Source organism: Bufo bufo, chromosome 3, assembly GCF_905171765.1.
Source record: "Bufo bufo chromosome 3, aBufBuf1.1, whole genome shotgun sequence".
Taxonomy (NCBI): Eukaryota; Metazoa; Chordata; class Amphibia; order Anura; family Bufonidae; genus Bufo; species Bufo bufo.
This window is the reverse complement of record NC_053391.1, coordinates 676,074,977-676,092,827: the sequence shown is the minus strand read 5'-3', so window position 1 is coordinate 676,092,827 and position 17,851 is coordinate 676,074,977. Positions and strand designations below refer to the sequence as shown.

At 46.3% G+C, this 17,851-nt stretch overlaps 1 protein-coding gene across 2 annotated transcripts in view; it reads right to left on the bottom strand.

The window, feature by feature from the left end:
* Nucleotides 1-17,851, bottom strand: part of DLG2 (discs large MAGUK scaffold protein 2) — a 1,330,756-nt gene that overhangs the window by 286,414 nt on the left and 1,026,491 nt on the right. The gene's annotated exons all lie outside the window — the stretch shown is intronic.

Here is a 17,851-nt window from a genome sequence, read left to right as displayed (position 1 = left end):
TTTATCAGAGGTGCCCTCTGTGGAGACATCGGTGGTTATTCACACTGCCGCAGAAAGCAGGTCAGCAAGGCTTGAAATATTAAAATGCCAGAGAGCTGAACAATTTATGGGTCACAGAAATTCAGCAGCAGCAAATAGTCAGCACCAAAATAGCCATAAATGCAATAGAAATCATATCCCCCCTCCCCCATGTATGGCCACACCTCCAACTGTGATTTTGGGGCTCTAGTATGATTTTGGGGTCCTAATGACTTTTTGCGGTGAAGTGTAATTACAAGTAGAAGAGGAAGCAGCACTCGCACGAGCGCTGTGACCCCTTCACACATTGGCGGGGGGTGCTGAGAGTCAGATCCCTGCTGATCTCACATTGATGACCTCCCCTGAGGATCGATCATCAATATTACGCCACTGCACAACCAATTCAAGTCCTTTGGCGGGGCCTTATAGGTGTATTAACCACCTCAGCCCCTATGGCTCAAACACCCTTAATGACCAGGCCACTTTTTACACTTCTGACCTACACTACTTTCACCGTTTATTGCTCGGTCATGCAACTTACCACCCAAATGAATTTTACCTCCTTTTCTTCTCACTAATAGAGCTTTCATTTGGTGGTATTTCATTGCTGCTGACATTTTAACTTTTTTTGTTATTAATCGAAATTTAACGATTTTTGTTGCAAAAAAATGACATTTTTCACTTTCAGTTGTAAAATTTTGCAAAAAAACGACATCCATATATAAATTTTGCTCTAAATTTATTGTTCTACATGTCTTTGATAAAAAAAAAATGTTTGGGTAAAAAAAAAATGGTTTGGGTAAAAGTTATAGCGTTTACAAACTATGGTACAAAAATGAGAATTTCCGCTTTTTGAAGCAGCTCTGACTTTCTGAGCACCTGTCATGTTTCCTGAGGTTCTACAATGGCCAGACAGTACAAACACCCCACAAATGACCCCATTTCGGAAAGTACACACCCAAAGGTATTCGCTGATGGGCATAGTGAGTTCATAGAACTTTTAATTTTTTGTCACAAGTTAGCGGAAAATGATGATTTTTTTTTTTCTTACAAAGTCTCATATTCCACTAACTTGTGACAAAAAATAAAAAGTCCTATGAACTCACTATGCCCATCAGTGAATACCTTTGGGTGTCTTCTTTCCAAAATGGGGTCACTTGTGGGGTAGTTATACTGCCCTGGCATTCTAGGGGCCCAAATGTGTGGTAAGGAGTTTGAAATCAAATTCTGTAAAAAATGGCCGGTGAAATCCGAAAGGTGCTCTTTGGAATGTGGGCCCCTTTGCCCACCTAGGCTGCAAAAAAGTGCCACACATGTGGTATCGCCGTACTCAGGAGAAGTTGGGCAATGTGTTTTGGGGTGTCATTTTACATATACCCATGCTGGGTGAGAGAAATATCTTGGTCAAATGCCAACTTTGTATAAAAAAAAATGGGAAAAGTTGTCTTTTGCCAAGATATTTCTCTCACCCAGCATGGGTATATGTAAAATGACACCCCAAAACACATTCCCCAACTTCTCCTGAATACGGCGATACCACATGTGTGACACTTTTTTGCAGCCTAGGTGGGCAAAGGGGCCCACATTCCAAAGAGCACCTTTCGGATTTCACAGGTCATTTTTTACAGAATTTGATTTCAAACTCCTTATCACACATTTGGGCCCCTAGAATGCCAGGGCAGTATAACTACCCCACAAGTGACCCCATTTTGGAAAGAAGACACCCCAAGGTATTCCGTGAGGGGCATGGCGAGTTCCTCGAATTTTTTATTTTTTGTCACAAGTTAGTGGAAAATGATGATTTTTTTCTTTTTTTTTTTTCTTACAAAGTCTCATATTCCACTAACTTGTGACAAAAAATAAAAACTTCCATGAACTCACTATGCCCATCAGCGAATACCTTGGGGTGTCTTCTTTCCAAAATGGGGTCACTTGTGGGGTAGTTATACTGCCCTGGCATTCTAGGGGCCCAAATGTGTGGTAAGAAGTTTGAAATCAAAATGTGTAAAAAATGACCGGTGAAATCCGAAAGGTGCTCTTTGGAATGTGGGCCCCTTTGCCCACCTAGGCTACAAAAAAGTGTCACACATGTGGTATCTCTGTATTCAGGAGAAGTTGGGGAATGTGTTTTGGGGTGTCATTTTACATATACCCATGCTGGGTGAGAGAAATATCTTGGCAAAAGACAACTTTTCCCATTTTTTTATACAAAGTTGGCATTTGACCAAGATATTTCTCTCACCCAGCATGGGTATATGTAAATAGACACCCCAAAACACATTTCCCAACTTCTCCCGAGTACGGAGATACCACATGTGTGACACTTTTTTGCAGCCTAGGTGGGCAAAGGGGCCCACATTCCAAAGAGCACCTTTCGGATTTCACAGGTCATTTTTTACTGAATTTGATTTCAAACTCCTTACCACACATTTGGGCCCCTAGAATGCCAGGGCAGTATAACTACCCCACAAGTGACCCCATTTTGGAAAGAAGACACCCCAAGGTATTTCGTGATGGGCATAGTGAGTTCATGAAGTTTTTATTTTTTGTCACAAGTTAGTGGAATATGAGACTTTGTAAGAAAAAATAAATAAAAAAAAATCATCATCATTTTCCACTAACTTGTGACAAAAAATAAAAAATTCTAGGAACTCGCCATGCCCCTCACGGAATACCTTGGGGTGTCTTCTTTCCAAAATGGGGTCACTTGTGGGGTAGTTATACTGCCCTGGCATTCCAGGGGCCCTAATGTGTGGTAAGTAGGTAAATGACCTGTGAAATCCTAAAGGTGCTCTTGGGAATGTGGGCCCCTTTGCCCACCTAGGCTGCAAAAGACAACGTTTCCCATTTTTTTTATACAAAGTTGGCATTTGACCAAGATATTTATCTCACCCAGCATGGGTATATGTAAAATGACACCCCAAAACACATTGCCCAACTTCTCCTGAGTACGGCGATACCAGATGTGTGACACTTTTTTGCAGCCTAGATGCGCAAAGGGGCCCACATTCCTTTTATGAGGGCATTTTTAGACATTTGGATCCCAGACTTCTTCTTACGCTTTAGGGCCCTTAGAATGCCAGGGCAGTATAAATACCCCACATGTGACCCCATTTTGGAAAGAAGACACCCCAAGGTATTCAATGAGGGGCATGGCGAGTTCATAGAATTTTTTTTTTTTGGCACAAGTTAGCGGAAATTGATTTTATTTATTTTTTTCTCACAAAGTCTCCCTTTCCGCTAACTTGGGACAAAAATTTCAATCTTTCATGGACTCAATATGCCCCTCACGGAATACCTGGGGGTGTCTTCTTTCCGAAATGGGGTCACATGTGGGGTATTTATACTGCCCTGGCATTCTAGGGCCCTAAAGCGTGAGAAGAAGTCTGGAATATAAATGTCAAAAAATTTTTACGCATTAGGATTCCGTGAGGGGTATGGTGAGTTCATGTGAGATTTTATTTTTTGACACAAGTTAGTGGAATATGAGACTTTGTAAGAAAAAAAAAAATATTTTCCGCTAACTTGGGCCAAAAAAATGTCTGAATGGAGCCTTACAGGGGGGTGATCAATGACAGGGGGGTGATCAATGACAGGGGGTGATCAGGGAGTCTATATGGGGTGATCACCCCCCTGTCATTGATCACCCCCCTATAAGGCTCCATTCAGATGTCCGTATGTGTTTTGCGGATCCGATCCATGTATCCGTGGATCCGTAAAAATCATACGGACATCTGAATGCAGCCTTACAGGGGGGTGATCAATGACAGGGGGGTGATCAATGACAGGGGGGTGATCAATGACAGGGGGGTGATCAATGACAGGGGGGTGATCAGGGAGTCTATATGGGGTGATCACCCCCCTGTAAGGCTCCATTCAGACGCCTGTATGTGTTTTGCGGATCCGATCCATCTATCAGTGGATCCGTAAAAATCATGCGGACGTCTGAATGGAGCTTTACAGGGGGGTGATCAATGACAGGGGGGTAATCAGGGAGTCTATATGGGGTGATCACCACAGTCATTGATCACGCCCCTGTAAGGCTCCATTCAGACGTCCGTATGCGTTTTGCGGATCCGATCCATCTATCAGTGGATCCGTAAAAATCATGCGGACGTCTGAATGGAGCTTTACAGGGGGGTGATCAATGACAGGGGGGTAATCAATGACATGGGGGTGATCAGGGAGTCTATATGGGGTGATCACCACAGTCATTGATCACGCCCCTGTAAGGCTCCATTCAGACGTCCGTATGCGTTTGTCGGATCCGATCCATCTATCAGTGGATCCGTAAAAATCATGCGGACGTCTGAATGGAGCTTTACAGGGGGGTGATCAATGACAGGGGGGTGATCAGGGAGTCTATATGGGGTGATCACCACAGTCATTGATCACGCCCCTGTAAGGCTCCATTCAGACGTCCGTATGCGTTTGGCGGATCCGATCCATCTATCAGTGGATCTGTAAAAATCATGCGGACGTCTGAATGGAGCTTTACAGGGGGGTGATCAATGACAGGGGGGTAATCAATGACAGGGGGGTGATCAGGGAGTCTATATGGGGTGATCAGGGGTGATCAAGGGTGAATAAGGGGTTAATAAGTGACGGGGGGGGTGTAGTGTAGTGGTGTTTGGTGCTACATATTGCTGAGCTACCTGTGTCCTCTGGTGGTCGATCCAAACAAATGGGACCACCAGAGGACCAGGTAGCAGGTATATTAGACGCTGTTATCAAAACAGCGTCTAATATACCTGTTAGGGGTTAAAAAAATCACATCTCCAGCCTGCCAGCGAACGATCGCCGCTGGCAGGCTAGAGATCCACTCGCTTACCTTCCGATCCCGTGAGCGCGCGCGCCTGTGTGCGCGCGTTCACAGGAAATCTCGCGTCTCGCGAGAGGACGCGCCGGCGCGTCCACTCGGAATGAATCAACCACCTCCAGGACGCGTCGCTGCGTTCGGCGGTCCGGAGGTGGTTAAGATGGCAGACTTGGGGCATAGTGGGGGAAGGGGAAGCAATGGGATTACTAGGATTGCCACCCGGGCGGTAACTCACCAGCCAAGCCGATAATTTAGTGCCCCTGTCGGTGCCAGTAATTTTTTTCTACCGGCAATATTAATTGCCGGTATTTTCCTGTATGGACTGTTACTAATGAGGCTTCCATTGTGGGGCGCTCATCAGTACAGCCTTTACCGCCTCCATTTGATCGCGCCTCGGCGAACACTCACTTCTCGCTGAAAGCTCAGGACAGGACCTGCGAGATGTCACCAGGCTGGAGCGCAGGTCCTGTCTTCAGCGAATGTTCACCGCGCCGCAATCTAATGGATAAGGTTGTCTTTTTTTTTTTTTTTTTGCACAAGCAAAGAAAGGGGCACTATTAATTTTTGGGTGCACTAATGGGGGCATAACTATTACTGGGGGGCACTAATGGGGGCATTACTATTACTGGGGGGCTCTAATGGGGGCATTATTAATTCTGGGGGCGCTAATGGAGACTAATTCTGGGGGGCACGAATGGTGGCAATACTATTACGGGGGGCATTATTAATTCTGGAGAGTGCTAATAGGGGCATTAATATTACTGGGGGGCACTAATGAGGGAATTAATAATTCTGGAGGGCACTAATGGAGGCATTACTATTACTGGGGGCACTAATGGGGCATTGTTAATTCTGGGGGGCACTAATTGGGGCATTAATATTACTGGGGGCACTATTAATTCTGGGGAGTGCTAATAGGGGCATTAATATTACTGGGGGGCACTAATGGGGGCATTATTAATTCTGGTGGGCACTAATGAGGGAATTAATAATTCTGGAGGGCACTAAGGGAGGCATTACTATTACTAGGGGCACTAATGGGGCATTGTTAATTCTGGGGGGCACTAATTGGGGCATTAATATTACTGGGGGCACTATAAATTCTGGGGGGAACTAATGGTGGCATTACTATTACTGGGGGCACTAATGGGGGCATTATTAATTCGGGGGACACTAATGGGGGAATTAATAATTCTGAGGGGCATTAATGGAGGCATTACTATTACTGGGGGCACTAATTGGGGCATTATTAATTATGTGGGGCACTAATTGAAGCATTACTAATACTAGGGGGCACTATTGGGGGGGCATTATTAATACTGGGAGCCACATTATGACATTGCGACTTAACACCCTGTATTAAGCCATGCCCCCACAATCACACCCCTTTCGGGTGCGGCTCAACTTGGGCGGTGTATTTTCTTGGGAAAGGTGGCAACCCTAGGCATTACAGACTAGAGAAGAGCGAAGTATTCAAAAATTTGATTCGGCTGCTTTACCAAATTTTACAAAAAAGTTCACTTTGTGACGAATTACTTCATCACAAAGCGTATTTCTTCGTTAGTGGTGGGCGCAATGACAGGAAGCACCAATTGCGCCGCTCCCCGTCATTGCACCCCTTAGATTCCGTGTTCATAGCTGATCTCAGCATCTGACAGCAATAATACAGTGTAAAATAAAAAAAATAAAAAATTTAATCATACTTACCTCATCTTGATTGAAGATCTAGTGCGAAACCTTGCATGGCCCATGATGATGTCAGACAGTGTGGTGATGTCATACGTCACCGTGCACGGGATTTCGTGCGAGATCTTCAATCAAGATGGCGGCGGCCGGCCCATCGTGAGCAAATGGATGGGTTAAGTATGATTTTTTTTTTTGTTTTTTTCCACACTATTTCAGGGAAAATCGATTTGCTACCACGAAGCACGAGGAAATTCGGCTTCGCGCCGAATCAAATTTTCCCTGAAATTCGGATTCGATTTTCACAATTTTTCCAAATTCCGATTCGCTCAACACTAGCTGTCACTATTGACCACTGCTTACAAGAGGTTAAGCGGTTGGGATCAGAGTTGCCTCCGATCCCAGCAGTTGCAGCAGGAGAAGGACTGTGTACTGCAGGCTGCCCCTGCTGCTGATCTCTGTTAGGGTACATTCACAGGACCGTATAATTATATCCGCGTCCGATCCGCATCTGTTCCGTTTTTTGTGGATCCGTTTCTGTATTATTGAAGTCCTTAATAATTCTTTTTTTTTTCTCTTTTTTCTTTCCGTTTTTTGCGGACCGTAAAAAATGGAAGACATAAACAGAAGTCATTTGTCCGCAAAATGGAGACACACGGTTCCGTTATTTGCGGACCGGAAAACGGAAAGGATTACACATGGTCGTGTGACTGTACCCTAATGCAAATTGTACAGCCGCCCATGATGTATATTTTTGTCATAAGTTGTCAAAGGGTTAAATGACAAACTTCTGGCTGTGTGCAGCCATCACAAGGGGTAACTCTCACGATACATACACTAAAGACTCTCCAAAAGACCACCTTTCCATCACGGGCCATCTAGACAACCGCGTAAGGAAATGGGAGCAATAAAAATACATACATACAGTATGCTGCAAGCTCCCCCTAGTGGCTGCCTTTGTGGGAGGCTTGTCTGCCCTGTCAGGAGTCGAGGACATCTCCCCTTATTGGGGAGACTTCAAGACCATCTGGGAACGTATGAAAGTATTCCCTTTTCTGGGCTATCTCAGAATTACCCTCTTAGGGCTCATGCACTCAAATGTATGCGGCCCGTAATCGTATTGCATGAAACAAAAATACAAAAGTCAGTCCTGTGTCCAAACACGGACAATAAATCGCGCTGCTGGTTCCGGTGTAGTGTGGTAGGCAATTCACACTGGATAGTCAGATAATAAGGATTTTTAAACCGCGCTGCTTGAGATTATACCATCCTGTTCACAGGTGAATGAAACTGGGCACCTGCCTCTATCCTCCTCACCCAAAGGATCCGATCCTCCACAGACCACCTCCTCTACAGGGTTAATAAAAATCGGCAAATAGTGTAGCACCCTCTTAAAAGTTGGTATAAAAGGTTTTATTCTACTTACAAAACGGCAGTAGACAAAAAGCATATAACAAAGGTAAAACCATCACGTTCCTGCCGGACCCGGGTTTCGCTCACTGGCTTCCTCAGGGGCGACAACTGTCTACTGCCGTTTTGTAAGTAGAATAAAACCTTTTATACCAACTTTTAAGAGGGTGCTACACTATTTGCCGATTTTTCTTAACCCTGTAGAGGAGGTGGTCTGTGGAGGATCGGATCCTTTGGGTGAGGAGGATAGAGGCAGGTGCCCAGTTTCATTCACCTGTGAACAGGATGGTATAATCTCAAGCAGCGCGGTTTCCAAATCCGTAATCGTATTGCAGCCTGGGTCCGCAATCTGCAAGATACGGAGCGGTGCGGAATGGAGGCACGGGGCAGAAGCTCTAAGGAGCACTTCCATGGGATTTCGAACCGTTACCTACACACGGCAAAAAATAGAACATTTCCTATTATTTTGCGGTGCGGACTAAATCTTGCGGATCGAGGACCCATTTAAATGAATGGGTCTGCAAACGGCGGACACACAGCCACAGCCAGTGCATTGTGTGCACAGGCACAGGACTCACACGTTCGCATGCATGATCCCTTATACAAGATCCCATGTGGTCATAGCAGCAGCCACCACATTGACATAACACAGTGTTCTTTGTTCGGCCGAATCCCTGCATATTTGCCAGGTAGCGGCCGGCTCTCCAGTGCACCCCATTGTAGTCAATGGCGCTGGTGGGCACTAACATCCGGCAATGCTGCCTGCCCGAACTCATAACACTAGTGGTAAACTAGCCTAAACCAGACAGTCAAAAGTTCACTGTGTCTGTTTTTTCTCTCCAAAACAGTCCCTTATGATAATACGGCAGCCCAGTCTAACCTTTGCACAAATGGGGGCCCAGCTCTCACATGAGAGCCGCGGCCCTGCTCTAACAGCCTGGACCGGCCGCATGTAAAGTGCTGACAGAGGGAGCGGACTCCATCTGTCTCCCATCGGCAACCCGCAAATGCGATCGAGGGTCTATGAAGGCCCCAAGCCTACCTTGATTAGTTTCCAGCAGGCTGCGCCTCTCTGGCGCAGCCTGCTGGTCAATGTCAGACTAGCACTGACATTAAAATGCAATGCACTATAGGGATAGTGTTTTGCAATTTAAAATCTATCAAAAACCACATTATTCATTTTTAGAAATGTGAGGTAGTCCACATGAGCTAGGCGAGTGCGCTCATTGGTCACGATCCCCCCTGCTGTGCTGAACGTCTTTTTGGACAGGACACTCGACGAGGGGCAAGCCAAGAGTTCCATGGTAAATTGTGCCAGCTCTGGCCACAGGTCAAGCCTGCACACCCAGTAGTCCAGGGGTTCCTCGCTTTTCAGAGCATCCACATCGGTCGTTAACCCAATGTAGTCAGAGACCTGTCGGTCTAGGCGTTCCCTGAGGCTGGATCCGGAGGGCGGCTGTCGATGGGTTGGCTGCAAGAATGATCTCATATCCGAAGTGACCAATACATCTTCAAACCGCCCTCTTCTTGCAGGCGCGGTAGGATTGGTACTCGCAACTATTTCTCTGTGGGTGGAAATTCCTCTGCCAGCGCCCGCAACAGCAGAATGTAGCATTTCTCGCAGCAAGGTCTGGAAATGCTGTATTCTGACAGCCCTCTGTGATGCTGGTAACATGTCCGCCATTTTGTGTTTGTACCGGGGGTCTAAGTACGTTGCCACCCAGTACTGGTCCTTGCCCTTTATGCTTTTTATACGGGGGTCCCTCTTCAAACACTGGAGCATGAAGGCCCCCATTTGCACTAAATTGGAAGCAGTGGAGTGGCCTGACTCCTGCTCATCGCCCAGAAAAAATGTCGTCCTCGGTCTCCTCTCCCCATCCACGGACAACACCAGGGATCCTCCCTCCAGGCACTATCCTCCTCTGACTCCTCTTCAGACTCCTGCTGACTTGTCTCAGATGGAGTAGCCCCCCCTGGGAATTCATTCAGCATTGCGACTTCCACATCTTCCAGCTCCTGCTCCTCAACGGCTTGATCAATGACACGACTCAATGCACGCTCCAGAAAGAAGGCGTAAGGTACGATGTCACTGATGACGCCCTGGCTGCGACTGACCAGTTCGGTGATCTCATCAAATGGCCGCAGAAGTCTGCATGCGTCGCGCATAAGCAGCAACTGGTGCGGTGAAAAGAAAACAAGCTCCCCAGAACCTGTCCTGCCACAGAGTTCATATAGGTGGTTGTTAACGGCACGTTGCTGCTGGAGCAGCCTATCAAGCATATACAAGGTGGAGTTCCAGCGCGTCGGGCAGTCACAAATCAGACGTCTGACGGGCAGGTGGTGTCGCCGCTGAACGTCAGCAAGGCGAGCCATGGCCATGGCCGTGTAAGATCTTCTAAAATGGCCAGAGATTTTCCCGCCCTGCCGCAAGACGTCCTGAACCCCGGGGTATTTGGCAAATAATCGCTGCACGACTAAGTTCAGGACGTGTGCCATGCACGGCACGTGTGTCATTTTGCCCTGTTTCAGGGCGCTCAGCAGATTGGCACCGTTGTCGCACACCACTTTACCAGCTGTCAAATTGAGCGGGGTTAGCCACTGATCGGCCTGTGACCGCAGAGCTGAAAGCAGTGCAGGACCAGTGTGGCTTTTGGCTTCCAGGCACAACAGCCGCAGCACAGCATGGCAACGTCTCACCTGGCACGTCGAATAGGTTCTGGGGAGCTTGGGGGGTGCAGCAGAAGAGGCAGTAGCAGTGGAAAAGGAGAAGTCAGCCGAGGAGGAGAAGAAGAGGCAGGCCTGCATGCAATCCGTGGCGGTAACATCAAATCCACACGGGTGCCACGGGTTGCATGCTTGACGGCCGTCAGAAGGTTCACCCAGTGGGCAGTAAAAGTTATGTACCTTCCCTGCCCGTGTTTGCTAGACCACGTGTCTGTGGTCAGATGTATCTTGGCACCGACACTGTGTGCCAGAGATACATTCACTTGCCGCTGAACGTGGCCATATAGCTCTGGGATGCCCTTCTGGGAGAAATATTTCCTTCCGGGGACCTTCCACTGCGGTGTGCCAATGGCCACAAATTTTCTAAAGGCCTCAGAATCCACCAGTTTATATGGCAGTAGTTGGCGGGCTAGCAGTTCCGACAAGACGGCGGTCAGCCGTTGGACAAGAGGGTTATCCGGGGTCATCAACTTTTTATGTTCGAACATTTGGGCCACGGAAGCCTGCCTTTTAAACGCGACAACGGCACGGTGGAAGGTGGAGTGGAGGACAAATGGGAAGAGAGAGGAGAAGAGGCAGGACATGTAGCGCTGGGAGTGTGGCTTTGTGGCTTCTGACGGTGTTGCTCCCACTGGGCTCGGTGATGGGAGGCCAGGTGCCTTCTTAAGGCGATCGTCCCTAGGTAAGTGTTGGGCTTACCGCGACTTATGCGTTGACAGCACAGGCTGCAGATGGTAACACTATTGTCAGTAGCTTACACGTTAAAAAAAGCCCACACTGCGGAGCCATGTGCCAGCGTCCTGGGAGCGCCAGATGTGACCGTGCATGGTGGATGGCTCACTCCAGATACATTTGCAGTCTGCTCTTTGCCTCCTGTGCACTGCAAGTTCTGCCTGCTTCTCCTCCTTCTCCTCCCTATCTGCTGCTCAATCTCTCCCTCTGAACTCCCCTCCTCTTCCTCTCTTGTGGGCACCCACATGACGTCTATCGACACGTCATCATCGTCTCCGTCATCACCACTGACCTTAAAGATCTCAGAGTAGGCAGCAACAGCGGGGACCATCCTCCTTGGGCTGATCTGGGTACTGTCGTCAGACCGCTGGGTGGTGGCCCATCTATTCCCAGACCTAACCGATGCGCAGCCATTCTTGGCATCGGATCAGGAAGAGGAGCCCAGTGCATTGGAAACTGCAAAACATTGTATTGCAGTTTCCAATGCACTGGGCTCCTCTTCCTGATCCGATGCCAAGAATGGCTGCGCATCGGTAAGGTCTGGGAATAGATGGGAAAATAATTCATCTGACTCAAGTGGAGGGGCTATGGTAGTGGGTGTGTCTTTGGGGGTGCACACAGCAGAGAGTGAGGAGGGTGCAGATACAGAGGGTGAGGAGGCTGCAGAAGCGGAAGGCTGAGTGAGCCACTCAACCAACTCTGGTGCGTCCTTTGACGTAATCCCACGCTCCTTCTCCAACTTCCCACTTAGGCTCCGGCCTGGTGCACCTGCCCGACCCCTACCACCCCTGCAGAATGACCTGCCTCTTCCTCTGCCTGTCATTTTAAAAATTAACCTTTGACAAAGTCCCTATAGAAGAGCAGTATTTGTGAAAGCAGGTATATAGAACCCCTTAATGATTATTTGCTGGATGCAGGTATATCAAACCCCTTAATGAGTTTTTTTGGGGGCAACAACAGGTATATCACACCAGTTGCCATTAGTTATTCCAATAGCGTTTGCCCCGCTGTATAGCTGCGGTATCTCAGCAGAACCGCACACAACTGCTGCACAATACAAATGCACTATATAGAAAGTATATAATAGTTATATCACACCCCTGACTCAATCAGTTTTTTTGGGGGGCAACTGGTATATCACACCAGTTGCAATGTTGTTCCAATACCGTTTGTCCCTCTGTATAGCTGCGGTATCTCAGCAGAACCGCACACAAATGCTGCACAATACAAATCGACTATAATATACTTTCTATGTTAGAAAGTATATTATAAGTATATCACACCCCTCAGTATGTCACACCTATCGATAGCACACCTACAGTGCTGCCCATAATTATTCATACCCCTGGCAAATTTTGACTTAAAGTTACTTTTATTCAACCAGCAAGAAATTTTTTGACGGGAAATGACATACAGTACAGACCAAAAGTTTGGACACACCTTCTCATTCAAAGAGTTTTCTTTATTTTCATGACTATGAAAATTGTATATTCACAATGAAGGCATCAAAACTATGAATTAACACATGTGGAATTATATACATAACAAACAAGTGTGAAACAACTGAACATATGTCATATTCTAGGTTCTTCAAAGTAGCCACCTTTTGCTTTGATTACTGCTTTGCACACTCTTGGCATTCTCTTGATGAGCTTCAAGAGGTAGTCCCCTGAAATGGTTTTCACTTCACAGGTGTGCCCTGTCAGGTTTAATAAGTGGGATTTCTTGCCTTATAAATGGGGTTGGGACCATCAGTTGCGTTGAGGAGAAGTCAGGTGGATACACAGCTGATAGTCCTACTGAATAGACTGTTAGAATTTGTATTATGGCAAGAAAAAAGCAGCTAAGTAAAGAAAAACGAGTGGCCATCATTACTTTAAGAAATGAAGGTCAGTCAGTCAGCCGAAAAATTGGGAAAACTTTGAAAGTAAGGGCTATTTGACCATGAAGGAGAGTGATGGGGTGCTGCGCCAGATGACCTGGCCTCCACAGTCACCGGACCTGAACCCAATCGAGATGGTTTGGGGTGAGCTGGACCGCAGAGTGAAGACAAAAGGGCCAACAAGTGCTAAGCATCTCTGGGAACTCCTTCAAGACTGTTGGAAGACCATTTCAGGGGACTACCTCTTGAAGTTCATCAAGAGAATGCCAAGAGTGTACAAAGCAGTAATCAAAGCAAAAGGTGGCTACTTTGAAGAACCTAGAATATGACATATTTTCAGTTGTTTCACACTTGTTTGTTATGTACATAATTCCACATGTGTTAATTCATAGTTTTGATGCCTTCATAGTCATAAAAATAAAGAAAACTCTTTGAATGAGAAGGTGTGTCCAAACTTTTGGTCTGTACTGTAGGTGTCTCCCAAAAGATAATAAGACGATGTACAAGAGGCAATATTGGGGGGGAAAAAAACATTTCTCAGCTTTTATTTACATTTCAGCAAAAAATACAAGATATTCCGCACTGTTATTCCAATAACAAGGCCAAGTTTCTCTGCAGACGGCCTGATGCTGTCATTGAGAATCCTCATGTATTGCTCTTTTTTCATGGTGCCGTTTACTGTGATTAGGTTCCCTGGTCCATTGGCTGAAAAACACCCCCAAAGCATTAGGTTCCCACCACCATGTTTGACAGTGGGGATGGTGTTCTTTGGGTTGAAGGCTTCTCCTTTTTTACGCCAAATGAAGGAAATATCATTTTGACCAAACAATTAAATTTTTGTTTCATCTGACCATAACACAGAAGACCAGAAGTCTTCTTCTTTGTCCAGATGAGCTGTTGCAAAGTGTGCCTTATCTGGAGAAGTGGAACCCAGCAGTGTGCAGTGTCCGTTGGATTGTCTGCCTTGAGACATTGCCACCAGCAGAGCCCAGATTGACCAGGATGGCCCTAGTGGTGATCTTTGGATTCTTCTTCACCTCTCTAACTATCCTCCTGGCCAGCACAGGTGTCACTTTTGGCTTCCGACCACGTCCTCTGAGATTTTCCACAGTGCGGAACATCTTGTATTTTTTGCTCAAATGTAAATAAAAGCTGAGAAATGTTTTTTTCCCCACAATAATGCCTCTTGTACATCGTCTTATTATCTTTTGGGAGACACAAATGTCATTTCCCGTCAAAAAATTACTTGCTGGTTGAATAAAACAAAATTTGCCAGGGGTATGAATAATTATGGGCAGCACTGTATACCAGTCCTTAAAAGGACTTTTGTGGCCCTATTAGCTAGCGTTTGGTGTCCCTAACAGTCTGTCCCTGCTCCACACAGCAACCTCTCCCTACACTGGCAAAACACTGAATGTAAAATGGTGGCCAGATCTATAGGGTAGGGGGTATGTCCATGTGCTGAAACGTCTCAATTGGCTGTCCTGTCCCACCTGATGGATATGTCATGGGTCAAAGTTCTGCACAATGCAAAAGAATATGGCGCCGGCAGACATCGCCATATGTTCGCCTGTTCGGCGAATCGCGAACGAGCAAAGTTCGCCGCGAAACGACCGCCGGGTGAACCACAAGGCCATCTCTAGTTACGAACTTCGTTGGCGCAGAATGCAACAAATTTAGGCCTCTTTTCCACGGGCGTGTGCGCTCCGTTGCCGTATTGCGGACCGCATTTGCGGATCCGCAATACACGGGTGCCGTTCCGTGGGCATTCCACATCACGAATGCGGACCCATTCACTTCAATGGGTCCAAAAATCCGGAGATGCGGAATGGTGCGGAACGGAAGCACGGAACGGAACCCTACGGAAGCACTACGGAGTGCTTCCGTGGGGTTTCGTCCCGTACTTCCGTTCCGCAAAAAGTTAGAACATGTCTTATCTTTTTGCGGAACGGCCGGATCGCGGACCCATGGACTGCCCCATGGCTGCCCCACGGACTGTGCTCGTGCATTGCGCCCCGCATTTGGCAAAAAAACAAGTGGTCAAAAAAAATAATACTACATGCATTTACTTTGGCGGTTATGTTAGTAGTAAAAAAAATACAAAAAAGACAAAAATTTGTCTTTGTAGTGACCCTTTGGGCTCTTTCACACGGGCGTTGCGGGAAAATGTGCGGGTGCGTTGCGGGAACATGCGCGATTTTTCCGCGCGAGTGTAAAACATTGTAATGCGTTTTGCACTCGCGTGAGAAAAATCGGCATGTTTGGTACCCAAACCTGAACTTCTTCACAGAAGTTTGGGCTTGGGATCGGTGTTCTGTAGATTGTATTATTTCCCCTTATAACATGGTTATAAGGGAAAATAATAGCATTCTGAATACAGAATGCATAGTACAATAATTTAACTCACCTTAATCCACTTGAACGCGCAGCCCGGCTTTTCTTCTGTCTCCTTCTTTGCTGATTGCAGGAACAGGACCTGTGGTGACGTCACTCCGGTCATCACATAATCCATCACATGATCTTTTACCAGAGTGACGTCACCACAGGTCCTGTTCCTGCACACAGCAAAGAAAGGAGACAGAAGAGATGCCGGCTGATCGATCAAGTGGATTAAGGTGAGTTAAATTTTTTTATTTCTTTTTTTAACCCCTCCAGCCCTATTGTACTATGCGTTCTGTATTCAGAATGCTATTATTTTCCCTTATAACCATGTTATAAGGGAAAATAATACAATCTACAGAACACCGATCCCAAGCCCGAACTGTGAAGAAGTTCGGGTTTGGGTACCAAACATGCCGATTTTTCTCACGCGAGTGCAAAACGCATTACAACGCACCCGCACATTTTCCCGCAACGCCTGTGTGAAAGAGGCCTTAGGGCCAGTTCACATAGAGGAATATTAGGGAAAGTGCCCCAAAATTTGTAGTGGCCACGTGGTGCCTGGCTGTCATTGTTTTCAATGGGAACCAGTGGTGCAGTTTGTGTGGGCAGCGGTTTAAAGCCGCAACCGCACCAAAAAGGGACATGTCCATTTAGGACGCGGGTGTCCACTTGCAGTTTTTAGCTCCATTCAAAGGAGGGATTCAAAGCGAAGAAGCGCGACAGAAACAGCTGCGGCAGAATTTCACAGCATCAAAATCCACCGTTTGAACGTGCCCTTAGGCCTCATTCACATTTCCGTGTCAGTGTCACATCCGTGAAAAAAAAACGTATGTGTTTCATCCGTGAAGATGTCTGTGAAGGATCAGTGGTTGGTTTTTACCATCCGTGCGTCATCCGTAATTCACTGAATTGTTCAGCTAAAAATTAATTTCCATAAAATCTCCTATTAGTCTACAGAGAAAAACGGACGCACCACGGACACAACACGGATGTGTCTCAGTGATTTTCACGGACCGATAGACTTCTATGGACGTGCTTGGTGTGCATCATGGATCAAAGTAGTGCATGTCCCCGTGATTTTTTTTACTGACCCATGGTCAGTAAAAAAAAATACTGGAATGTGAACAGACACATTTAAATCAAAGGGTACGCGTTCACATTTCTTTTTTTCACTGATGTGTGCTGTCCACATTCTCCAAGGACAGCACGCGTCAGGGAAAAACGGAAATGTGAACGAGGCCTTAGGCCCCTTTACACACAAATTTATTTTGGAGTCTTTTTACGCCATAGAAGCCACTTACATATTTTTTTTCCATATTGCATGTGTTTTTTTTTTCTACAGTGGTGTTTTTTTCAAAATAAGGCTACATGCACACGGCAGTGTTTTTTTGCGGCCTCCGTTCCGTTTATTTTGCGGATCGGATGGTTTCCTATTAATTTCTATGGATCCGTTAAAAATGCGGTGGACTCATCCATTTCTTGTCCACATCAGCTGTCCATGTTTCATGTCCGCCAAAAAAATATGGCATGTCCTATTCTTGTCCGCAAAAAACGGTTTGCGGACCCATAGAAGTCAATGGGTCCGCAAAAAATGCGGATGACCAACAGAAGCCATCCGTTTTTTTTTGCGGATGGTTGCTGGGAAACCTGTATATATTACATTTCAAGAATTACAGCCTTCAGGTTTTTTTGTGGACCGCAAAAAAAACCTGAAGACACACGGAAACACAACCTACAAAATTTGGAACGGACGTGGATGTAAAAAAAAACAGGAACACGGATCCGCAATTTGCGGACCGCATAAAACAACTGTCATGTGCATGTAGCCTAAGGCCTAGTTCACACGAACGTTTTTTTTTGCGAGTGTACGGGCCGTCTTTTTGTGTTCCGTATAAGGTCCATATACGGAACCATTCATTTCAATGGTTCCGCAAAAAAAAACGGAATGTGTTCCGTTCCGTTGAAAGATAGAACATGTCCTATATTTGGCCGCAAATCACGTTCCGTGGCTCCATTAAAGTCAATGGGTCCGCAAAAAAAACTGAACACATACGGAAATGCATCCGTATGTCTTCCGTATCTGTTCCGTTTTTGCTGAACCATCTATTGAAAATGTTATGCCCAGCCCAATTTTTTCTATGTAATTACTGTATACTGTATATGCCATACGGAAAAACGGAACGGAAAAACGGAACAGAAAC